This window comes from Schistocerca cancellata, chromosome 2 (assembly GCF_023864275.1).
Source record: "Schistocerca cancellata isolate TAMUIC-IGC-003103 chromosome 2, iqSchCanc2.1, whole genome shotgun sequence".
Lineage (NCBI taxonomy): Eukaryota > Metazoa > Arthropoda > Insecta > Orthoptera > Acrididae > Schistocerca > Schistocerca cancellata.
The window spans coordinates 451,830,800-451,858,136 of NC_064627.1; the positions used below are offsets into that span (position 1 = coordinate 451,830,800).

Here is a 27,337-nt window from a genome sequence, read left to right on the forward strand (position 1 = left end):
AAGCATTATTAAGCTACAGCACTCTTGACCAGACTTCGTAACTTAAAGCGCACCTCCTGTCGCAAGCAGAAACTCTCGTGTGCAGGCCGGCCGAGGTGGCCGAGCGGTTCTAGGCGCTTCAGTCTGGAGCCGCGCGACCGCTATGGTCGCAGGTTCGAATCCCGCCTCGGACATGGGTGTGTGTGATGTCCTTAGGTTAGTTAGGTTTAAGTAGTTCTAAGTTCTAGGGGACTGATGACCTTAGAAGTTAAGTCCCATAGTGCTCAGAGCCATTTGAACCATTCTTGTGTGCAAGATGCAGGGTACATTTGGCAATCCCGTAGGTGCGTCCGAAGTCACAGTTGGTTGTATCCACAGGGAAGCGTCGTTTCTGGACGTTACTCCCGGATCTTCCAACTCCAGGACGGAAACGGCTGAGTGGCCTCCACATGATACAATTCTGTTCCTGCCCAAGTGGGAGAGTTTGCTAAGCGGAAGCCACGTAGTTATTCTCAAGCCAAGAAGTCTACAGTTATTTTCTCGCTGTGGCTGCTGCTGTTTGCAAGACTCAAGTGGTCTTGAGGAAACTTCCTCTGGACCCAACAGTACTGCTGCTGGAACGTGTCCATGTAGCAGATGGTTTTCCTGATGGGCCTGATTTGTTCTTTCCGCGTTGGCAGCTGCTTCACGACGAATATCTGGTGGCGCTACGCCAGCGATTTGGTAGAGTTTTGCGAATGTCGTAGGTTTCAAATAACCTGTAATAAGCTTGCTCGTTTCGTTTAGCATCTTGTCCACTATATTTTAGTGTGTGAATATGTACCAAACTTGGCACTCATGCTCCACAGCACTGTAACATGTTGCTAGTACCGTCGTTCTCAGAGCTTGTGGTCGAGAGTCCTACGTGCTGCCAGTGATGTTGCGAAGAATATTAATTCTGGCTTCCACCTTAATCTGCGTATTTTCGCAACTCTGCTTGTAGGCGAGATAACGATTCAGAGTGACTTCTACATATTTTCGATGGGTCGTACTTACTAACTGTAGTCTTTGCCGTGTATGGTTAAGTTTGCAACATGCCTGATAGTGCTTAAGATGAAACACACACAGTTGTGTTTTAGCTGGGTGTGGGCGAAGTCGTCTGTCAGGTGAGCTTCAGCATCTTCGGAAGATTTCCCTAGGGTCGCTGGCACCAGGTCATCGGCATAAAGAAAACTCCTAGCGTTCGCCGGAAGTGGTTGTTCGGTGGTATAGATGTTAAATATCACTGTTGAAAGAAAGCTTTCTTGAGGTAAGCCATTTCTTTGACATCTACATCGACTACGGTGACCCTGTAAGTTGACATAAAATCTCCTCTTTTGGAGTAAATATTCTATGTAAATGCTTGATGGTTGGCAACGTCTAAGCAGCAGTCACATCGATAAAAACTGCTGCTGTATTTTTCTGTGTTTCACAGCCGTCCTCAGTAAGTTGTAAGCGTCATTTTGTATAAAGTATTACTCTGTGATTTGAAACATGATTATCGCATAATTAAACACTCTCAGTCAGTAGGAGAATGGACTGCACAGGCTCTGAGGCCTCTCCTTGTGTGTTTGACACATCACAGGAAAGTCTCAGTTTTACAAGCACAGTTATTGCCTAAATTAACTCGAAAAATTGTTAAAGCTGAAGAGTCAAAGCTACGCAAACCCCTGTTCTCCACTTGTTTCGATGTGTGAGATTTTTCTGTGACTTTTGTGGAGAAGTTTGACTGCTGGATCAATTATATCAATATCTGATCAATCTGTTAACATAATAAGATGCACATTAGAAACAGCACTGTCGTAAGTTACTCAGGATATACAACAGTAACTGTAAGGTGCAGTGGTTTTAACAATCAAGAAGGACACGTGACTGAATTTCTGATGTTATTGTTGTGGACTTCAGTCCGAAGATTGGTTTCATGTAGCTCTCTACGCTACTTTATCCTGTGCAAGCCTCTTCATCTCCGAATAATGACTGCAACCTACGTCCTTCTGAATATGCTTACTGTATTTATTTCTTGGTGTCCCTCTACGATTTTTATATCTCACACTTCCCTACAGTACTAAACTAGTGATCCATTGATGTTTCGTAATGCCGGCCGGTGTGGCCGAGCGGTTCTAGGCGCTTCAGTCTGGAACTGCGCGACCGCTACGGTCGCAGGTTCGAATCCTACCTCGGGCATGGATTTGTGTGATGTCCTTAGGTTAGTTAGGTTTAAGTAGTTCTAAGTTCTATGAGACTGATGACCTCAGATGTTAAGTCCCATAGTGCTGAGAGCCGTTTTTTGAGCCATGTCTCGTAATGTGTCCTATCAACCTGTCCCTTCTTATAGTCAAGTTGTGTCACAAATTCCTTTTCTCCCCAACTGTATTCAGTACCTCCTCATTAGTTGCGTGACCTACCCACCTAACCTACAGCATTGTTCTGAAGAACCACATTTCAAAACCTGTCATTCCCTTCTTGTCTAAACTATTTATCGTCCATGTTTCACTTCCATACAGGGCTACACCCCTTACAAATACTTCCAGAAAGGACTCCCTGACACTTAAATCTATGCTCGATGTTAACAAATTTCTCTTCATCAGAAACGCTTTTCTTGCCACTGCCATTATCCTTGTTTTGCTTTTGTTGATTTTCATATTATATCCTCCATTCAAGACGCTGTCCATACCGTTCAACTGCTCTTTCAAGTCCTTCGCTGTCTCTGATAGAGTTACAATGACATCGGCAAACTTCGAAGTTTTTATTTCTTCTCTCTCAACTTTAATTTCTACTCCAAACTTTTGTTTGTTTCCTTTACTGCTTGCTCAGTGTACAGATTGAATAAGATCGGGGGTACGCTACAGCCCTTTCTCACTCTCTTCTGAACCATTGCTTCCCTTTCATGCCCCCCGACTACTAGAACTGCCCCCTGGTTTCTGTAAATAGTCTTTTGCTTCTTATATATTATACTGCTACCTCCAGAATTTCAAAGAGAGTGTTCCAGTCAACAGTATTAAAAGCTTTCTCTAAGTGTACAAATGCTATGAACGTGAGTTTGCTTTTCCTTAACCTGTTTTTTTAAGATAAGTCGTTGGGTCAGTACAGCCTCGCGTACTCCAACATTTCTCCGGAACCCAAACTTATCTTCCCCGACGTCGGTTTCTACCAGTTTTTCCATTCTTCTCTAAAGGATTGGTGTCATTATTTTAAAACCAAGACTTGTTAAACTGATGGTTCAGTCATTTTCATACTGTCAGCACCTGCTTTCTTTGGAATTGGAATTATTTTTGATCGCGTAAAAAACGTTGTTTCTAGAGTTATAGCAGCCATACTGATTTTTATTCCCATTTGATTACTGAAGCTGACATCGTCTTACAGTCTCCAATAGATTCAGTATGTTGAATTTGCCATTTAACAAGGCATTAATTAGCTCCATAACGTATATTTTACCAAAATTGTTCAGACCTACTAATTTCAAGGGAAAGTAGTGTTCTGTTGCACTTTGTACATCTTATAATAATACGGTTACGTATAAAGATTCCTGAATAAAAATTGCCTAGGAAGAAAATGTTATAAGCTTTTGTTCTAATTTAGCTGTATTGTTATAGACATTTTAAATCGTTAACGATAAAATACTTTGAAAGGATCAGTATTCATTGTTTATGAACTAAAACCCATTTTAACACCGATAAATACTTCAGAAGATCTGGATACCATTATTTGTGTAACACCTGGCTGTTTTGAGGGTGTTGACGATCATTAGCACGCAGTTTCCAGTTGTGCATTAATATAAACGGACGACATTTTCAGCAACAATATTTATCACACGGCAGTTTGAACACTTCTATCGTCAAAATCTTCATGGGACATTTTATCACACAAAAAAGTGTTTCTTTCTATTTGCTCTAAACGGTCTAAAGTTTTGTGTACGTAGTTTTTTACACCTTGTACAAAGAATTTGCCTGGCTGTGGGACTTTGGACCAACAGACCTGATTCTCAGTACCATTTGAGGCAGCCTTAGACCAAGAATAACTCATGATATAGCTACCGTCTATATCCTGGTAGCAATTTGTTCCATCTGTTATATCAGCCCGATCTCATTCACAGAAACCCGTGCACAACGCTCCTCTCTTGCCTGTCACCTGGTTGAGACTGACACTTAACTTCAAAATTCTATTACTTTTGTAACCTGATCCCAATTTCATCCTATAGGATTATACTGATCCCATTTATCAAGTAGCACAAATATTTTCCTCCTCTTACCCTCCACTTATGATATGAATTTAGTACTGTTCGTTCGTGACAGCTGCATCTAACAAGCTTACAATATGAAAATTTTCTTCCATATATCAGTATCATTTAAAAAAATACTTTAGTCAAATGGTTCAAATGGCTCTGAGCACTATGCGACTTAACTTCTGAGGTCATCAGTCGCCTAGAACTTAGAACTAATTAAACCTAACTAACCTAAGGACATCACACACATCCATGCCCGAGGCAGGATTCGAACCTGCGACCGCAGCAGTCGCGCGGTTCCGGACTGAGCGCCTAGAACCGCTAGACTACCGCGGCCGGCCAATACTTTAGTCAGCGGAAAAATAAAAGAGCTTAGTTATATTTATTATGCAAAAAATTCTTAACAATAAGTTTCTGCCTCTTTTCTAATTAAATATTTCGGGAAAAAATAATTTTTAGCCATCACACAGGTATGGGATTGTCAAGCGCTAAACCTAGCACCATTGGCCGGCCGTATAAACAGCGGCGATTCTAGATCTGCCGAGCTCATTAAACTCATTTGGCTCTACGTAGTCCGTGGAAAAGTGAGTTTGCCGAGGTTGAGATTTTCCGAACTTTCATAAATGAACGAGAGCATATTTTAATTAATTCCAAGGTTGATGGACCATTTGCTTTCTCCCATTTTAATTTTTCCAGCTTTCTTTGTTTTTTATCACTTAATGATAAGGCAGGTATAGGCAGGTATGCTACGATAACATTCGATGTGACGTCGAAATTGTGAGATCAAGGGCGATGTGTAATGCAATATACAAGATACTACGGGCAAGTATCACATTGGAGAGAAAGTTTTAGAGAAATTACAACTGTATTAGATTCTATTTCTGTCAACTACTATCTGACTTCTTACACACTGCTGTTTGACATAAGGAGCTAACATCGTATGATCAATCTAGTAGCCGATTTATGTAGAAGATTTTTTTGTGTCAGATTACTACCTGGTTTGATGCGACTTCCTCATCTGTGCCAGCCTCATCGTTCATACGGAGTAGCACTTGCATCCAATGCCCTTAATTATTTGATGTATTCTAGTTGTCTTGTCTTACTATTTTTATCTTCTAGGCTCCTTCATTTTTTCAGTATTTTACATGTATTTCTTATTTTATACGTCCGTTTAATTTTCAGTATCCTGCTGTAAAACAAAATGCAAAGCTATTCAGTTCTCTTCTTTTACTATTTTCTCATAGTCCATGATTACTTCTCAAAAAAATTGTCCTCAAATTAAGGTTTGTGTTAGATAGTAGTAGACCTCTTTTAGCGAGGAATGTCCTCTTTTCCTGTACTAATGTGCTTCTTATGTCCTCTTTGTTTCGTCCGTCATGCATGGTTTTGCTTCTAGGGTGGCAGAAATGCCTCACTTCGTCTATTACGTAGTGCTCAATTTTGATGTAAAATTTGTAGATAATCTCATTTCTGCTACTGCTCATTACTTTCACCTTTCTTTACTCTCAGCCCATAGCCTGTGTCCAGTATATTTTTCATTCCGTTCAACAGGTCCTGAAATTCGTCCTCATTTTCACAGAGAACAGCAAGGTCATCAGCAAATCGTAACGTTGATATCCTTTCAAACTGAATCTCGATGAAAATTACTGAACTTTCCTTTTTTTCTGTCATTGCTTCTTCTATTACAGGTTGAACTACAGTGGAGAAGGACTGCATCCCTGCCTTGCGCCCTTTTCTCACCTGAGCACTTTTTCTTCCATTGCTACTGCTGCCTCTTGGTTCTTTTGCATACTGTATTACCCGTGTCCCCCTATAGCTTGCACCTACTTTTTTGAGAATTTACTACTTCTTATATCATTTTACGTTGTCAAACTCTATTTCTCAGTTGACAAATTCTTTGACGTAATCATCTTTCGCGACTGTAATAAAGGTCCTTTATAGACCATACGCGTCTCGATTTATTTCAAAGCATATTCACTGGCCAATTTTTTTGCTTCCTTTTTCGCCCTAACACACTTCCACACATATGTGCTCCATTTTTTAGAGCATTGCACTTCACTGATGCTGGAGAGACATACGTTTGCATGTTATGTACATGGACTTACACCTCATATTGTTGGTTTGATCTAGGAAAGTGTCTACGTTGTACCTTTCCTATAGTCAAACTAATCGTCACCTAACGGAAGTATCTCGGTTCAAAACCTTCTCTTCTGTTTGCAGTACTTTTTCTGCATGAAAGTGGTTGTGCACAAGTACTCGCTAAGTTTTACGTGGTGCTGACAGATAAGAGGAATCTAACCAGCTTTACAAAAATGTTAGGTCCCACCGAGATTTGAACTCGGATCGCTGGATTCAGAGTCCAGAGTGCTAACCATTACACCATGGGACCGACGAATAGATAACTACTTCAAAATCTTTAAAACAAGTCAGTTAATATTCAACGATGTACTTTTCGCACTTATAACATTGAGAAAAATATCGCTTAAATAATAGAATATCGTTGAGCTTGTATCTTCTGCCGAATTGACAGAAGGTGACTACGCTGAAACTTGTGGGAACGTCGTATCAATACAGCATCGGGATTCGTCTGATAACTCAGAATTTCTTATTAGTGATTACACTTCTCCATTACTACACTGTGTGACCATAGTATACACTCACAAACTTGTTATTTATTAATCGTAATTGTGAAGTATAATATCAGGGGCTATAATATTATAATAGTTATTTTTTCAGAAATGCCAAATGCCCTGCAAACTTCGACAGCAAATCGTGCGATGGGAAGACTTCGTTCTCGTTATCATTTTGAAAATTTTTTGAGATGGTGATGGCTTATAGAATAGTGTATCACCTGAGCAACAATAATATCGTGGGTAAATCAGAGTTTGGATATCATAAGAGTTGCTCTACTGAGAATGCCATTTTCAAACTTTACAAGCATTAAATACAAAATAGTGCCAGTTGGTATTTTCTTTGACATATATAAGGCATTTGGCTGTTTGAATCGAAACAGATAAACTGACGTGGCGAACGTAACACGACTTCGATTAAGTAGGTTCCTGCAATTCCAGATTTCCATGTAAGAGTTTTACTGCTGTAGCGATTTCCATCCAGGTCTTCAGTAGTCACTTCCTCACCAACGTCTGTGGAGGTTGCGGCTTGCGTAGCTTCTCTTTTGAAAGAACGAACGTGGCGATGGGGGTGGTAGAATTGTAATGGCTGCCTGACTTCTGATTCCCAATTAACAGGTACATTTGACCTTACCTAATAATCTTCTGCCATCTTGAGCGTGAACAGCATCGGATCTCATCTCTTTTAGAAGGGTTTTCTGATTATCAGTTAAAGGGTTGTAGGAGGCAACAGGGGAATTCTACAGACCAGATGTGGATAAATCCGGTAAAACCTCGCATTTATTTCCATAAATATACGCATGAAAATACGAGGTAGCCTGTTACAATTAAAATATCGGATACTACACCGACAGGAATAGCACTAACCTGTCACAGAAAACGCCTTTTTGCAGGAGAAGACAAAGGGAACAATTTGCAGATATAAACGATCGTTGTGTTAACTCTTCCAGACCCTGATCAGAGAGAGAGAGAGAGAGAGAGAAAGTGCACACTGAGAGAGAAATTGTAATATTATTATTCACGAGAAAGAATAAACTGATGCACAGGCAGTGGCAGTACACAGTACTGTCTAGCAAGCATCGTTAGCTTTGTCGTGCCTACCGATCTATATGTAGAACGTTGGATTTCTGATGGTTCACGATCGAAATGACAGCGGTTGCATTACTTTTAATCCGGAGCAGTACTAATAGAAGACCCATGGCTGCTACTGAGAACAGGATGCAAGTACGAACGTATACAAATGTGCTACTGAACTTCACTATCCTACCCAAGCTGTCAACTGCAAGCAACTGAGGATGAGAGGGCCTCTCGCGTCAGGTTTGTTTCCGAGAGCATCGCAAAGCCTGCAGAAAGAGAAACCCATAGTCAACTTAACCGGAGTGTCGGTTAAGTTTTGTTCTGGCCTGCAAGGCATGGTCTCGCAGTTCCGAAGTTGGGTTCCCTAGAGTGGCGGAAACTCGTCGAAAGGGGAGGGATAGACTGGTGGACCTCCGCCACGAAGAAGCCGAGATCTGTCCACCATTTTGCACGTTATTAGAAATATTTAAATCAAGTCTCGGAAAATTACTCTGCCCCCACGAGACAACAGTTCTCTGATTAGGGAAGACTACGGTGATATCGGACTGCCGGAGAAAATTAGTTTGATATGGTTTAACTGAATAGTAATTTCAACAACTTTCTGAGTATTACTCGGATCGTCCTTTGTGATGTATCACATAGTTCGTAAATTTGCGTGTAGTAAATGTATTTGGTATGACATTTTCTCTTTGTCAGAAAGGCTGGACAGTGCAGCAATCGTTTCTACTGCACAGCTTGTGGCGGGCTAGAGGAAAACCTCTGCTCTATTAATGTTCTGGGGTAGCACGTCTTTAAGAAAAAAAGTTTTCATTGCCCAAACAAGTGCTGTGAGAATAATACGTGGTGCTCACCCACAGTCATCTTGTAGACGTCTGTTTCAGTAGTTGGGCATTCTGACTACTGCTTCACAGTATATTTATTCCCTCATGAAGCTTGTAGTGAGTAATCCACTACAGTTCAAAAGGAACAATGAGGTACATAATTACAATACCAAACGGAAAATCACATTCATTACTCCAGTTTACAGATTGTCTTTAGCACAAAAAGGAGTGCACAGATGCACAATGTCCCAATTAAAATTTTTGATAACTCACCCAGTGATATAAAATGTCTGACAGACAGAAACGTTAAATTTGAAAACTAACTGAAGAAGTTGCTCCTGGGCAACTCCTTTTATTTTATTGTGTAAAAGATGATGAGTAGGAATTACTAACTCACATTTGTACGTTCAATGATAGTAATAATTTTTAAAAAAACCTTATAAATGGTCAGCAGTAGCTATATTTGTAAATTAATTTGCGATTTGAATATGAAGCGACTCACTTCGCATCATTACGATGTATTGTGCAAATGATCCACGGGACATGAAACTAACTAACAACCTTGAAATCGTTTGTGGGAAACATGGAAAATGGTACACTGTAGGTGTTATCCACAAATGACTGTAGAGATATCTAGAAAAAATTGACATCAGAATTGAATGAATGTCCCAAACAAATGGAATATTTGTCTTCTCCTCAGCACTACGTAAATTATACTGTGTTTCACATAAAACTTGGCTGCCAGCCGGACGCCGCAGAGACTTAATCTGTACGTCCTTCACCTTCGGTGTCAATAAAACTGGCCGCCCTTAGAATCTGAAGTCAAGCCATATACACGATCTGGCAGCACTGCAGACTGGGAAATTACTTGAGGAAGTGTCTTTCGCTTGAGCTATTAAGTGCTGTAGTATAGTGGTAAAAGTCGTGCAACGTAGACACTACATCGCGAGTTTGGTCCATTCTTTTAGTTTTTAAACTGCATTCCGTTTGTCTGATAAACATGTCATTTTGATAGAACCACAAAGACAACTTGATTATGTTTCTAACTCACCAGTAGTAGCAAAACATTCCAGAAACACATCTGCAAAAGAACTCGTGGCAGCATCAAGATCAGAAGAGTTTATTCTTGAGTTTCCTTGCATACAGCGGCCACTGACCACACACCATGGGCTACCACCACCAGCCACTGTGCCCCAGAGTCCTTAAGGTCCCGTTACACACAGAGTGAACAAATGATCGTGAATCACTTCTACTGTCTCAACGAAGTATATGTAAAGAGCTGTCTGGAAAATATTTGGCAAATTGGTGATAGTCGACGAACTTTCAGGACTGGAACTGAATTACCCTTCTAAGGTCATTAGATATTTTCTTGTAATTTTGATGAACTATTCTCAACATTTCTTACGTAATAACTGTCAGTGAGTTAGAAAATTTAATTTTTCGACTGCAAGAAGGTTATTTTAGGAGTAAATTACTATTTCTTTCATCTTTGACTTTGTGAGAAATCTGCCTCTTCCTGCCTCAGCCACATCTACAGCAATGAGAGAATATTCGCATCACTGAGACTTCATTAGCTGTGTGATACTGCAGCTGTAGCCATAGATCCAAATTTCGTTAGAAAAGTATATTTAAAGTCAGATATTTTTGTTTTTGTAACGTAAATGAAAACTACCACAATGAAAGCAAGTACCAGAATCCAAAGAAATCCTCGAGTTTATTCTGCAGTGCTGTGTAGACTGCGAGGGAACTTTTCATAATCGTCAAATGACTAATGGAGTCTGCCAAATTCTGTCGCTTAATTTCACTGCTTTTTGAGTGATGGAATTGGGAGAATGCCAACAACAGATGTCCGCCACATGGAACATCCGTAATCATCTGAAGTATAGTCTTCAGAACAACAGACTAGTATCCAGTCGGACACACTGACAACAAGTATCCGATAATCAATATAAATAATAAAAGTTAAGCGTGATGTATCTGTGCATGCCACCAAAACTTTGCAAGCGAATATCGCAGCCCCATGCGGTTTATATGGTTTGGTAACACTTTATCCCCCATCCAGGAAGAAGGTTTTGTTTTGGACTGCAGGGGTTAGTTATGAAGTTATAGGTGTCTAAAAAGGGCATTTGTTCGTGACGATAAAGTAAATGTAAGCAAGGTCTGGCAGTTCATGCCGCTATAACTCCGGTAAACACTCCCACAGCCTGATGGGGGCTATGTGGTGTGGTAGCCATTCATCCCCACATCCATATGAAGAAGGTTTGGTTTGCAACTGCAGGGATTGGGTTCGACGACATGGATGTCAAAAGAGGGCAATGCAAAAATGATCTTCTCGTGTGAAGAATCAGCTTGGAATCGAATGCTGAAGTGAATCTCCCAGAAGATTTGAGGGTTACAGATCTCCGAGGTAATACAGAATTAATGGGAGAACAATTACTTTCATGTTCTGGACATTTTTGGCAGACGCTTCCAGTTATTCCAATATCAACTCTAGCACACAAATCAGTGCATGTTTTAATATATCATTTCTTTAACCCTGAGTGGGGAAAGTATAATTAAGAACAAATACGAGAGTTCAACATTCCACTGATGAAGAAGTCACACGTTTTGTCAAAAAGCTCTTAAAAGTTAGTGAAGACACTCAGCCACCTGATTGTGCAACTTGCAGAATTGAACTTACAAATGATTTACATAACACAATTAATAAATAAAGCTTTTTTGAACATCCTTCAAAATAACTGAAGTTGATTATTTGAAAAAGACATTTTAGCAGTAAGAAATGAAGTAGTGGATATTAATTTAAAAATTAGAGGCGAGAAGTGGTCATGAATAGTTACAAGTCAATATAATTGAACCAAAAATAATATTAGGAAAGATAAAGAACAGAACAACATTATTATGAGGATTCTGCTCATATCTACTCAGCTGCCATTTAGGTTCAAAAAACTGCAATTTTCAGTAAGATAGCATTAAGTATCACTATAAATAAAAAGTACAAGGGCAAACGTTAATTTAGTGTGATATTAATTTGAAAAAATCGCGCCTTTTTGTGAACAGTTATATGTAGCTTACTTTAGGGATGCAAAACCCAAACAATTAGTATATTTATTCACAAACCAACAATATGATCAAATTACTTACTAAGCAAGTATTGAGTTAGAATACGTGAATTAAGTATGAAATATACTGAAAGCATTTGCTTCACTTAATTAAATACAATTGTTTTGGAGAGCTTTAGAATTTCTATATTTGAATGTTGATTCTTTTTAGGATAGTCTTATGTTTCTGGACATATGAGACTTTAAAGTGGTCGCTATCACACTGTGGTGGTCACCAAGACATCTTCTGTATCTCTAGCATGAATGCACATTTTAAGGGAAAACGCTCGAGATTTATCTATCTTTTATGAATATTTTTGAATGTCATCGATCGTTTCCTGAAGATCTAAAATATTCTCGAATATTCTAGGTTTTAGAATGTTCTAGAAGGTTCCTAATTTTTCATTTGTGCCATGTTCGCGAGTGATCTGGAACGTTCGCAAAAAACAAATGAAAGCAGAAGCCATGTGAAGTGGATCTTTTCAGCTCGTGTAGGTATAAATCTGCGTCCAGTGTCATAAATTATGAGACATTCACAGTGGATGTGGGGATCTGGGCGAGAGAGGGAGAGTGATAAACTGTAATTCTTTGTTTACTGCCACCAAAACGAGGTGAAAGTTGCTGCAAAAGACACTAAGGTGTAAGCAAGGGATATTTTGATGTGATTAGCTGGTATATAATTGGTCAGCGTTGTGTGTGGCGCGTGCATAGCTATTGGCGCTGATCGCACATTGTTGAGCATTTCTTTCAGAGGCAGCAATTAAGTCTGAGCTATAATCCTCCTAACAAGAGACTGTTAAAATAAAGTAATTGGAATTTGGCATAACGAACCAATAGCCTCATACGAATATTGTGGCACTCAAAAGGCTAGTTCATATCAGACTACCAGAGACTGGACACAAGTCAGCATCACACTCAGCTTGGTAAATCTATAGTTGTTTTAGGATCTCTCTGTCTTAAGCGTACTAAGTTGAAAAACATTTCAACAAAGGTCCTTTTTGCTGTTGTTGACAATCAGCAGTAGTTACAATGTTACCTTTATGAGTAGAAGATACTTGTCATTCATTCAGAATTTATCGACTGAATGACGGTTTCGCTTTTACATGACTTACTCTAGACATAATGCCAGCACTTTGTTCTCCTCCCAATTCTGATGAGACCTGCTTCTCTTTTCTTGTTACCAGGAGCTCGAATCGAACTCGCATTGCACGAATTCACTGGTTTCATTTTCTTCACAGCCCACTTTTTTTTATCATTACTTGTGGTTTTCTTACATAGTAGTCGTTCTTGATTTGCAGCTTTACTTTAGTGATAGCTTACGAAGTCTTTCTATTTTGCAATCAATTCTGTGTTTTAGTCTTTTCATTTGCGTTCCTCTGTTTTGTAATGCCAAAGACCACATTCCTATGAGAAGCATTTTCTAAGTCTATAATTATAAAATGTTTGCCGCATAGCCACTGGAGTTGCTGCAAAAAAGTGAACAAGCTTTTCAGTTTTCGGTATACTTAAGACACTAAAACAAAAATAAATGTGTTAATTACATATTAATGATATTTAGTTTGCAGTTGGTGCTTCTGTGTGTTATTAATAACTATGCTCTGGTCCCCAAACCTAGTTATAAAAACAGAAATAAAATTCATTGGCTTATACTTTCGATATTCTGGCCTTGCCAGCTGTGTCTTAGAAACACAAGCTGTTCTCCCTTCTGAGACAGTCAGGAAATGCATTGGTTGTATATACATATTCTTCCCGCTGTTAGTAAACTTAGAGCAACACAGAAGATATTTGTAAACTCTGTGATCCTCGAGTTACCAACTAGATGACACTGAATGATCCAGATAAATTCACCTGGTATTTACATCTTAGCGGAGGCCAGATTTTTACCTTGTATGTAATAGAGCTACAAGCAGCTAGATCGAAAATCAGTAAGGAAAACTCAGGAAATATTTTGCAGTTATACTGTGATCATTATGAATAGGAGATTCTTGTCATCGCTACTCTCAATACCCCATAGTCGAAAGGCAAAAACCTTATACTAACGCAAAGTTGACAATTACTTTTCTACTTCTGACAACATAATTTTGGTTTTTTGGGAATATAAATTTATGAAATCGTGGCACTAAATAATTTATTAACTGCGTTTCTTAATGCTTATACACCAACTGCCACATTTCTATGCGACTTGAGTATGGCACAGGATAGCACGTAAACACTGACCGTTTCAGAGTCCAAAATTTTGTAACATATTATTAGTTCACACTGCTCATGTCACAGAGGTTGTTGCTGTCTTCGGTCCGACTCTGATTTGATGCAGCTCTCCGTGCTGGTCCATCTTGTGCAAGCCTCTTCATCTCTGCTCAGCTACCACAACCTACATCCATTTTAACTTGCTTACTGCTATGTTATAAATACTATCTTACAACGAAAGTGTATTTTAATGAAGCGTGAAGTATAAGGTAATCGTGGTAAATTGCAATTCATTTGTATTAGTACAGGGTATATTTTAACAAAGTTTTCCATTGGGTTATTGAATGCAACAATAGAAGTAAGAGATAAACTAATCATCAACAATATAATCTCTCACATTATCCTGACAAAGATTAGATATTTTACCGATTAGCAAACTGCATACTTAATAACGTTTTCCATTCTGTTATTGAGGGCAACAATAGAAATAAGATATAAATTAATCATTAACAATATAAACTCTCACATTATGTAAAATATTTTGACAATGCTTAGGTAGTTTACCGATTTTACATCTGCAGAAACCAATGGTTCGGAGTTAAAGATGACATCATATAGAATTTAAAGTTCATTTTCGTCTGGAAAGGTATTTTATTGACTAATATTCGGTGACGACCGGGGCTGGTAAATATTTGAGAGAGCAACATTAGAAGATATGCAGTAGAATAACTTTAACATTTACCTGTATTCATATTCATAAAAAAAATGTTGAAGGCAATAAGGTAAAAAGGAATGGTGAATTTTTAGAGTACAGTGATGACGGAATGTTTATAAAATTATCGTAAGGATCTTCAGACACTCATTGTATTTATTTTTCACAACAATCGCTATATTGGGAAGTCACTGTAGGACATAAAGTGTGAATTCTGAACATGGTTCAGAGGAAAATACGTGAACATGAGATTAACCTTCGCAATTTTGCACTCTTGTTACTGAATTTATTATGAGAATGATTACTGCATATTGTGTTGAGTCTGCAGTAGATTCTGGTATGATAGCTATGATATATAAAGCGTCAGAAATTATCTGAAAATGTTGTATTTGTGTCCTGTATCGGAAGGACCGCTTCACATGCTGTTAGCGAAGCTGATTTGAAGGAGAGCTTCAGGGACACCGCTGTTCCATCAGACTTGGCTCACTAAGTCGCGCTAGTGGCGGAATGTAATAAGCACCCGACAAACCTGACGCTAGCAATCTTCCGCGAAACTGCGCTGCGCTTGACCAGTATAATCACTTTCCAGGAAGGATTTCGTAACTCCTATGGTTCCGTAAAGGAAATGCCATGTGTCACGTGACACGATTATCGAGCTAAAATCCCTGAAACTACACTGCTGGCCATTGAAATTGCAACGCCATGTGGGCGGCATGCAGCTGACATTTGCCACGAAGTGTACTACATGCTTTGGTATGCAAATGACTAGCAGTTTAGTGGAACCGCAAATAGTAGGAAGAAGTAGTACGAACGCAGCTGAAAGCGAGAAAAATGGATGAAGTGAAAGATCAGACGAGGAAAAAGGAGATATATTTGGTCTATGTGAGACAACATGGGAGGAAATTGGAAATTTCTGCAGTGACGAGTTCAGAGTAACCTATAATAGTGCAGAGAAAAGAAGAAAGAGGGGAGTGGCAGTTGTAATAAGACGAAAATGGTCAAATAATGTTTGCAGCACACAGCATGTCACTCATAGATCAATGATGGTAAAAATAAGTAAGACACCCTTCGACTTGGTAATAATTCTAACATATTTCACCACACCGCCTCATGACTTGGAAAAAGTGGAGAGTATTGTAAAGATATCGAAGCACTATAAAACTGACTGAAGAAAAAGATAATGTGCAACAATGGCTGATTTTAATGCCGTAGTAGGATCTCATGCAGGCAATAAGACGTTAGGATATTTTCACTTGAGGTAAACAAATGAAAGAGGTGAAAATTGGTTTACTTTGAAACTTCTTTTATTTAAATGAGTGTGGCTCTACTTAAATTGCTGAATGACTGAGACCCACAATATCCTAGCGCAATGGTATCTGACTGCTCAAAAAAAAAAAAAAAAAGTAAAATAAAATAAAAAAAACTGACTTCAAATAATTAATTCAAAAGAATGGCTAAAAAGAAATCCTAGCAATAACCTATACATTCCATTAAGCACTTACCTCACAAAAGTCTTCATTACGTGAACTACTACAATTCAGCGAGCGTCAATACTGCCGGCTAAGTAAAAGATTCTAACTACTAAAGCCACTAACTACTAATAGGCATGTGGTTAGCAAAGGAAAGATTTTGTTGCAAACCAAATGAAGTATTTTTTTACCTTAATAATGTGACGTCCAGTTCAGACACGAATATAAATCGTCATTGACATCTAGTACAAAGGTATATAAACATGAATAATATTCAATCTCCAGGTCGAACATGTACAGATCGTTAGTCTACGCTAACACTTCAGACCTCTACCCTCCATCAATTCTAACTTCTCACATCTAACATCCATCACTGCTGGCTGTTCACCTCCAACTACCCAACAGTACTTGAATCACTGCTGGCGGCTACCTTCCAACTGCCCATCAGTACTGGCGATTAACTTGCAACAACGAGTCCGACCAGCCACATAATCTCTTACAAAGAAAGCGCAGTCAGAGCTCCAATGCAAATCGCTACACAGCGCTGCCAACATAGAAGCAGCCCACTTACAATTTCTACAGTCAGAATGATATGGGTATTACAACCATTGCTCTTAGAAGAAGACACACGTGGGAGGCTCTGGACAAAAGACGATTGCAATTGGATTACATACTAGTGACGCAAAGGTAGATGGGTCAGATAAAATCATGCCTCAGCTACCCAGGTTCAGACAAGAATAGTAACTATACACTTGTGTTAGTCAGCTGCAGAGTTAGAGTTAATAGAACCAAAAGATGTATCAGAAAGAAATGGAGAGTAGAAGGATTTAAAGAAGAAGCAATAGTTACGACTTTTGAAGAAATAACCAATAAAAACAGATAATGGAAGTAGTGGCATAATATCAAGATGGGGATAACTGTAGCAACAAATGAGGTTTTAGGAAAAAGGAAACTGGGACCTAAAAACATTGGACAACAGAAGAAATACGAAGCCTAATTCAGGAAAAGAATAAGCTCAGGAAGGGAAACAACATAGATGATTAAAAAATAAAGAAATGAAAAAATAAAAATTAAAGAAAATAAAAATCACATCGCAACGAAATTCAAAGAAGATAAAGAGAAATGGACAAAAAACATTGCCGAGGAGATACAGAGTGGCGCAGATGATGATAGTAGCCCGTGTAAGTATAAAGGAAATACAGTGAAATTACAGAAACGAAGAGCTGAAATGGACTTACCATTTATTTACGTTGAGAAATATAACGAAAAATACATTTATAGAAGATGATAAAAGTGATCCCATGCAGCAGCAATACATAGCTGTGCACGCCTAAGCTTATTCAGATACACCGGGCGTAAAGTTCGGACATCGATGGTGGCATCTTCACGGCTGATGCTGTCTTTCAGTTCGTATATTGCCTGTGGATTTGTTTCATAGACCTTTCTCTTCAAGTGTTCGACAGGAAAAAAATCACGTGTTGTTAGATCCGAGGAACTTGGTGACCATAAATATCTGTTGACAGTTCTTTCCTCAGTGAAGACATCATGAACTCGTTCCGAGGATATCTTTGCCGTGGGTCAGTTGCCCCATCTTGCTGGAAGAAGCAATAATGTCTATCATATTCAGTGAGTTGAGAGCAAAATGTATCAAAATTTTGTAAATGCAACGATGTTGAAGTTAGTGTCCAATGATGAGCGTTCCTGTTACTCTGCACCAAACGCAAATTTTTTCATCTTGGAGGTTGCTGACACACAATGTCAGGGTTCTCCGTTGCCCAGTGCGTCGAGTTCTTTGAATTCAGTGCCGGAAAGATGAAACCATGCTTTATCATCTTTGATGTAATGGAAACAGTATAAAAAACAATCGTTGATATCATTCAAAAGCCACGTGCAGTATTCTACATGTTTCTGACTGTCATCCTCCCGTGATTGCTGCACAACCGTCACACGATATGACTTCAAATCAACCGCTGGCAACTCCTCCTATCTGCACGCACCTGTTGCGCCAATTTACGTGAGGACTTCTTTGAGTTTTGAACAATTCTTCGGCGAATGTCTGCAATAACTTCTGGTGTGCGAACTGGAGAAATTCTTTGTTGTTTTACATTTTGCACAGATCCGCAGGTGCACCAATTTTTGTAAAGACTCTGTAGTCCTCTGTCGGAATACTTGACCCCGAAAATTTCGCAGCTTCCTTAATCGAACCAATTTTTACATATGTTTCCACAGTTTCAATTCTTTCTTCTATCGAGGAACTCGTTTTGCAGACCTCAGAGAGAAACGTCTAACTTCATTGATAAAATAAACTTAAATGCTGACAGAAGAATGCTAACAATCAATTCCTGCATAAACTGTTCATTATTTAATCTATTTCTGAAGACGAAACATTGCATTCGCATTCAAAGGAGAGGGGAGCTACTGTTAACTGCGTCACCCTAGAAGTAGATCAGAAAAAGGGAAAATAAGACCAAGTTTATAACAAAATCGGAGCGCTTCAGTACAAATGTAGAACGAAATCAGTAGTAGTTAAAGAGGGAATATTACTGATAGACACTGATGAGATATGTGCCCGTTGAAGACTACGTAGAAGAACTACACGCTGATACAGATTTCAAGAATGAAAGCAATTCAACTGAAGACATCAATGAGTGTGAAAGAGAAGTGCAAAGCCCTATAATCATGAGTCATGGATCTGAATATGGAGTCTTAAAGAAGGAAAAACAACTCGTGTTGATGACATTCATGCAGAAGTGCTGAAAAATTTAGGTAACAATATGAAAGACCAATTACTCAGAATAATAAACGAACAACTACGAAAGAGGAATCGTGCCAGAAGACTTCACACAACGCAGAGCCGTTACCATACTTAAAACAGGAAGGGTAGTTGACTGCACCAATTATTATAAAACACAGTCAGTGTTATCACACGCCAGAAAATACTCAGTAATGTGGTTAAAAGCAGGATTAAAGGAAAATGGATAAGTAAACTGCAGAAAACCAGTTTGGTTGTAGAGAATGCAGAGGAAAAAGGGAAGCAATTTTGGTCTTGTTTGTGCTACTGGAGATAAGGATAGATATGAACATAAGAACTTATCTTACCTTTAACGACTTAGAAATTTTTTTTGACATTATGAACTGGGAAATACTCTTTAGAACTATGGAAACATAGAACATAACTGAAAGTACAGAAGAGTGACTAATGAACCGTATCAGAATTAAATCACAGAATAAACATCAATAACAGAGAGGAAGAGGCCAAGATTAGTAAAGGAGATACGTATGTCCCTTACACCCTAATTTATTTATTGTGTTTACTGAAGAAGCTATTCAGATTATGAAGGGGAAGACAAAGGAAATAAAAGCCAATGGTGAAAGGATACATCGTTTTAGATTTGCTGATGAAATTGTGATAACTTCAGGCTCCGAAAAAGAAATGAGTAGAATGTTGCAAGTGCTATCAGAAACTCTTAAGTATGGAAATTAAAAGTGAACAAGCGGAAAACAAAAGTAGTGCTAGAACGGAAAAATATGAGTTAAACTGAAACTAATAAAAAAACAGATGAAGTTAGAACCTAGTAGGTGAAACAATTTTGTTATCTCCCCGTGGGGTAATCACAGAGGACAATAGATGATTAGTGAAAGTGAAGAGAGGATATAATTGGCAAAGCAGGCGTTTATGACTAAGAAAAACATTTTAACCAGCAAACATATGAATACAGATATCAGAAAATCCTTGCAAAATCATTTGTATGGAATACACTACACTATGGGACTGAAAGTGGGACTCTGCGTAAATTGGAAAGGATTTGAAGCTGCTGAATTTTGGATATCGCGGAAAATTATAAGAACCAACTGGAAGGAAAGATGAACCAAGTCTTAAGGGAAGTTAACGAAGAGAGAAGATTACTGAAGGAAATAGAAAAGAGAAAAATAAAATTTGCATAAAATCTTCTCCGTTTTTAAGCCGCGTCAATCCCAAGAAAATTCCCGAGCTGTCGATAGCTACCTCCGCCATCGTCCTCAGGAGTAAGACCGAGAAGATTTTATCTAGTCATACCGCCGCGAAAGACTCAGAAGACAAAAATAATATTTATTGGACATGAAGTCGGACACAACACGTCCTTCATTAATATTCTTGAAGGAAAAGAAGGAAAAGGACTGCCTCGGATGAAGTATTTGGGTGACATCGAAAAGAGGATAGGGTGTGGTCAGGACATCGCTATCCCCGACCGTTCTGCAGACATTCCACGCCGTAGAGGCGCTACGTCTCATTCACGTAGCTCCAAGCACAGAGCTGAAACGAACAACCAATGACAGAAGAGAGTGTCTGCATCGGCAAGGCACTAGGCTTTGGAATATGTATGCATGTTAGTTCAATGTTTTCTGTGTTTGCAACAGCAGTTGCATTCCACTTTTTTAATATCTGTAAAAAATTATGAGGTATTAATTACTATTTTCTGTTACCCGCCCGGACAGTCGAGGGTATAACGCGTTACTTGCGGGATACGGGGAGGCTGCCCCAGAACGAATCCACCCCGCAGATCAACAAGGAGGCCTAGTGAGCCGACGAGCATGGATGTGGTTTTTAGGCGATTTCCCACAACCAACTAGTTAATTACCGGGCTTGTACCAACGTTCCAAATCAGCTACACGATACGCAAACTTTAACAAAGCCTTCTCACCGCTGAACACGAGATTTACGCAAGACACAGACGGACGTGATACACAGATTCCGTACCAGGGGGATTCAAATGGTTCAAATGGCTCTGAGCACTATGGGACTTAACATCTGAGGTCATCAATCCGCTAGACCTTTGAACTACACTACTGGCCATTAAAAATGCTACACCAAGATACAGATAATAAATGGGTATTCATTGGACAAATATATTATACTGGAACTGACATGTGATTACATTTTCACGCAATTTGGGTGCATAGATCCTGAGAAATCAGTACCCAGAACAACCACATCTGGCCGTAATAACGACCTTGATACGCCTGGGCACTGAATCAAACAGAGCTTGGATGACGTGTACAGGTACAGCTGCCCGTGCAGCTTCAACACGATACCACAATTCATCAAGAGTAGTGACTGGCGTATTGTGACGAGCCAGTTGCTCGGCCACCATTGACCAGGCGTTTTCAATTGGTGAGAGATCTGGAGAACGTGCTGGTCAGGGCAGCAGACGAACATTTTCTGTATCCAGAAAGGCCCGTACAGGACCTGCAACATGCGGTCGTGCATTATCCTGCTGAAATGTAGGGTTTCGCAGGGATCGAATGAAGGGTAGAGCCACGGGTCGTAACACATCTGAAGTGTAACGTCCACTGTTCAAAGTGCCGTCAATGCGAACAAGAGGTGACCGAGACGTGTAACCACTGGCACCCCATACCATCACGCCGGGTGATACGCCAGTATGGCGATGACGAATGCACGCTTCCAATGTGCGTTCACCGCGATGTCGCCAAACACGGATGCGACCATCATGATTCTGTAAACAGAACCTGGATTCATCCGAAAAAATGACGTTTTACCATTCGTGTACTCAGGTTCGTCGTTGAGCACACCATCGCAGGCGCTCCTGTCTGTGATGCAGCGTCAATGGTAACCGCAGCCATGGTCTCCGAGCTGATAGCCCATGCTGCTGCAAACGTCGTCGAACTGTTCGTGCAGATGGTTGTTGTCTTGCAAACGTCCCCATCTGTTGACTCAGGGATCGAGACGTGGCTATACGATCCGTTACAGCCATGCGAATAAGATGCCTGTTATCTCTACTGCTAGTGAAACGAGGCCGTTGGGATCCAGCACGGCGTTCTGTATTACCCTCCTGAATCCATCGATTCCATATTCTGCTAATAGTCATTGAAAATCGACCAACGCGAGCAGCAGTGTCGCGATACAATAAACCGCAATTGCGATAGGCTACAATTCGACTTTTATCAAAGTCGGAAACGTGATGGTACGTTGTTGTTGTTGTTTTTGGGGAAGGAGACCAGACAGCGAGGTCATCGGTCTCATTGGATTAGGGAAGGACGGGGAAGGAAGTCGGCCGTGCCCTTTGAAAGGAACCATCCCGGCATTTACCTGGAGCGATTTAGGGAAATCACGGAAAACCTAAAGCAGGATGGCCGGACGCGGGATTGAACCGTCTTCCTCCCGAATGCGAGTCCATTGGTGATGGTACGCATTTCTCCTCCTTACACGAGGCATCACAACAACGTTTCACCAGGCAACGGCTGTCAACTGCTGTTTGTGTATGAGAAATCGGTTGGAAACTTTCCTCATGTCAGCACGTTGTTGGTGTCACCACCGGCGCCAATCTTGTGTGAATGCTCTGAAAAGCTAATCATTTGCATATCATAGCATCTTCTTCCTGTCGGTTAAATTTCGCGTCTGTAGCAAGTCATCTTCGTGGTATAGCAGTTTTAATGGTCAATAGCGTACATAAACCTAACTGACCTAAGGACAACACGCACATCCATGTCCGAGGAAGGATTCGAACCTGCGACCGCAACAGTCGCGCTGTTCCGGACTGAAGCGCTTAGAACCGTTCGGCCACAGCGGCGGGCTAGGTAACATATTTAAGTCATTAACATTGCAAGATCACAGGTTAACGTAAGCCTGAGATAAGCCAATGCAAGTGTGAAATGCTGGTAAGCTAATAACCGGTGTAACCTTCAGAAAACTGAATGCATCGATTCAAATGTGCATGCATTGTGTTTCACAGGTGCCGGATGTCACTTCTTTGGGTTGGAGTTCCATTGTAAGTAGGCTGTTTAGGTTTTTATGTTGATGACGCTACGTAGCGCTCTGTATTTAAATCGCTGACTGCGCTGTGTGCAGTCTGTGGCTGGTTGGACTCATGTTGCATTATTCACTAGTGTAGTGTTGGGCAGTTGGATGTGAACAGCCCATAGCGGTGGGCAGTTGGAGGTCAGCCGCCAGCAGTGGTGGATGTGGGGAGAGAGATGCCAGAGTTCTGAGACGTTAATATGAGCCGACGATCTGGACGTGTGTCCGTCAGAAAAAGGAAGAAAAGGGACTGATGACCTCAGATGTTAAGTCCCATACTGCTCAGAGCCAGTTGAACCTTTTTTTTGTTACCTAGATAAATGTATTCCTGGAATTTTATTGCTCTACATTAATTATCGTATGGTGTTGTGATTTTCTTTCTGTCAGTTTATATGTCTACAGATTCAGCTATTGAAAATAATTTTGCCGGTAGTGATGTGTAACATGCAGTATACCAATTTTTCATTCCAGAGTGGTATTATCTTTTACAGTACTGACATCACGGGCGAACGGAGAGTAGTCCTCGTCATGAGCCCTCGTGACCTTATTCATAATTCCAATTGCTGGACAATGCCGGATCGAGAAATTATGAATTTCGAACTGAAGTGAGTCTGACATCACTTGGTGTGACGTGGAATTATATCCTGTGCATTGACAGCAAAGTCACTGACAGTTCTACTCATTTACAGTAAAAGGTTACAACTCCGTCTGCTGGCCCTGTAGGGCTATTCAGTACCTACTGGCCGCCGTGTCATCCTCTGCCAACGGTGTTCATATGGGGCAAACGGCTCGAAACACTATGGGACTTAACATCTGAGGTCATCAATATCTCCTAGACTTAGAACTACTTAAACTAAACTGACCTATGACATCACACACATCTATGCCCGAGGGAGGATTCGAACCTGCGACCGTAGCAGCCGCGCGGTTCCGGACTGAAGTGTCTAGAACCGCTCGGCCATAGCGGCCGGCGCTAACGGTGTGATTCGGATGCAGTATGGAGGGCATGGGGACAGCATATCGCTCTCCCGACAGCTGCTTCTCAGGTAACTTCTCAGCTGTGTGAAGAGACCGAGTAAATCTCTTCCCAGTCCTTTCACAAAGAAAAAGTCTCTAGCAGTACCAGTAATCGAAGCTGGCTCCTCCGCATCTCATTTACGGTAAAAAAATTATAGTTTCCGATTTTCTGCTTAGTACCGCGACACACATTAAGTGGGAAGCTTCTACTGCTGACTGCGCTTCCATTTGCAGTGACTCATTGAGAGGTCTCTGGACGTGAAAAGTTGCTATTACTACACTCACTATCATCTGTGCTCCAGTAACAACTACCATGAGTCAATTATATGCCATCATGGGTGAAATAATGGAAGAGGGGGCATTTAATTTTGCGTGGAAAGTCAATTTCAGGCCTCTGCAAAAGTGTGACCATTATTTGCCGGATGTTGTTCCTCTCACTAGCGAATTATCCTCAGGAGAGATTCGACGCGGCGTATAATTTTGCAGCCACGTATGGGGCTCGTGTGTAGCCGTCAGTGTCGCTGAGTGTGTAAAGGTACGGAGAGAGGACAGAAGAGTGTGGGCTGTAGCCGGCCGCGGAGCCGTCACATGGCTGTGGGCTGCGGGGAAAGGCAGGACAAGGCAGACAGAGCGCAGGTCCGTTTGGCAGCCGCATTAATCTGCCGCCAACTGTGTGTGTGTGTGTGTGCGCATGTGCGTGTGTGTGTGTGCGTGTGCGTGTCAGGGGAGCCCGCGACGTGCCCGGGCATCACGAGGGCGGCCACGTGCCGTGGTGGCCAGAGTATGGGGAACTTCGCTCACGACACAGGAGCCACTGGCCACCAACTTTCGGTGCTTTCTTGCTGTCTCCTAAAGTGGACGTCCGAGTTTCGAGCACCTCTTCGTGCACGATTGAGGACCTAGTCATAAGTGTATCATCTAAATCTTTCGTAACTGTATGAGTCTCCTTCGCAGGATGCCCTAGAGTGAAAGATAGGAACCCGGTGGATAATATACACTCATGCTCGTAAAGTAAGGGTAATTTGCAGAATGTGGTGCTACACAACGTGGCACTACACAAAACTGCCGCTAATAGCATAGGCACATAGGGAACACACACGACACAAATCTGTAAGTCCACGGTATTGCTGACGAGTTGAGAAAACCGTCCCGAAACACACGTGTTACAACACGCCACTGTTTCCTGCGCATGTACCCTGGTATCAGTATGGGATATGATCACCATTCACACGTACACAGGCCGCACAACGGGTTGGCATACTCTGGATCAGGTGGTCGAGCAGCTACTGGGGAATAGTCTCCCATTCTGGAACCAGTGCCTATCGGAGCTCCTGAAGTGTCGTAGGGGTTTGAAGACATTCAGCGATACGTCGACGGAGGGCACCCCAGACGTGCTCGATGGTGTTTAGATCTCGAGAACAGGCAAGCCACTCCATTCGGCTGATATCTTCTGTTTCAAGGTACTCCTCCACGATGGCAGCTCGGTGGGGCCGTGCGTTATCATCCATGAGGAGGAAGGTGGGACCCACTGCACCCCTGAAAAGGCGGACATACTGGTGCAAAATGACGTCCCGATAAACCTGACCTGTTACAGTTCCTCTGTCAAAGACATGCAGGGGTGCACATGCACCAATCATAATCCCACCCCACACCATCAAACCACGACCTTCGTACAGGTCCCTTTCAAGGGGTTGGTATCTGGTTTCTTGTTCACGAATGAAAACCCGGCGAGAATCACTGTTCAGACTATACCTGGACTCGTCCGTGAACATAACCTGGGACCACTGTTCCAACGACCGTGTACTGCGTTCTTGACACCGGCTTTACGGGCTCTCCTGTGACCAGGGGTCAGTGGAATGCACCTTGCAGGTCTCCGGACGAATAAACCATGTCTGTTCAGTCGTCTGTAGACTGTGTGTCTGGAGACAACTGTTCCAGTGGCTGCGGTAAGGTTCCGAGCAAGGCTATCTGTAATTCTCTGTTGCCGTCTGCGGGCACTGATGGTGAGATATCGGTCTTCCTGTGGTGTTGTACACTGTGGACGTCCCGTACTGTAGCGCCTGGACACGTTTCCTGTCTGCTGGAATCGTTGCCGTAATCGTGAGATCACATTTTGTGTCACACGGAGGACACGAGCTGTGTTTGACCAGCCTCCAGTCGCCCTAGTATTCTGCCCCTCACAACGTCATCAATATGTGTTCTTTGAGCCATTTTCAACACACAGTCACCATTATCACGTCTGAAAACGTCTGCACACTTACTCGCTGCACTGTACTCTGACATCCACCAACACACCTCTGCGTATGTGGAATGCTGTCAGCGCCATCGTGCGACGACTGCAGGTCAAATGCACCGCATGGTCATACCCCGAGGTGATATAAACCCTCCAACCGCCCACCAGAGCGTTGTTTCACCATGTATCAGCATTATCCTTAATTTATGAGGATGAGTGTAAATTGTATCTCTAAGACGTTGCAGTGATAATGTACGATCAGTGACCACGCTTGTTACCGAAGTTCCTGTTTCCGTTAGTAATTAAGTAAGAGGAGAAATAGGTTGGAAGAGGGGATTTGTGGGTGGAGTCGGTTATTTAGGAGCGTCTGATCAAAACCTCACGGTGATCGGAGCTGTAGATTACGAGATATTCCATTTTCAACTAAGCACAGCAATCAGATGGGCTCTGAGCATTATGGGATTTAACAGCTGTGGTCATCAGTCCCCTAGAACTTAGAACTACTTAAACCTAACTAACCTAAGGACATCACACACATCCATGCCAGAGGCAATATTCGAACCTGCGACCGTAGCAGTCGCGCGGTTCCGGACTGAGCGCCTTAACCGCGAGACCACCGCGGCCGGCTCAGCAATCCGAATTCTTGGTATTGTGCGAAGGCGAGAGGCGACCACAGCCGCACTGGTGGGCAGCAGCGCGCCCAAAGACGCCACTTACCGCGGCCGGCTTCAGAGTATGTTTGCGTAAATGTGTCAAAGGGCCGGTGTAAGGACGTGAAAAGCACAAAGTAAAAGTCAGACGCAATTCCCGAGGGCAGACACCCCTTGGCAACAAGCAGATGGACGACTCAAAGAATGTACTGAGGAAAGAAAAACAGTCCATCATACAAACACATATTATAAGACTATTTTGTTGTTAGGGCAAACACAGCTTAGCTTACATTGTAACTATAAAGAAATTTCGAAAAATTCTGCAGAACAATTTCAAAATATCCTTAAAGAATTCCTGAAAATGAATGAAAATTATTCAAGGCTGCATAAGCAATATATAGGTTCCTTTATTTGGCAACGCAACAGCT

The 27,337-nt window shown here is 41.3% G+C and overlaps 1 non-coding gene across 1 annotated transcript; it reads right to left on the reverse strand.

Annotated features, from left to right (window-relative positions):
* Positions 1 to 6,536: 6,536 nt before the first annotated feature.
* On the reverse strand, positions 6,537 to 6,608 carry Trnaq-cug (transfer RNA glutamine (anticodon CUG)). The gene has a single exon. It is a non-coding gene; the product is annotated as a tRNA-Gln (tRNA).
* Positions 6,609 to 27,337: the final 20,729 nt, after the last annotated feature.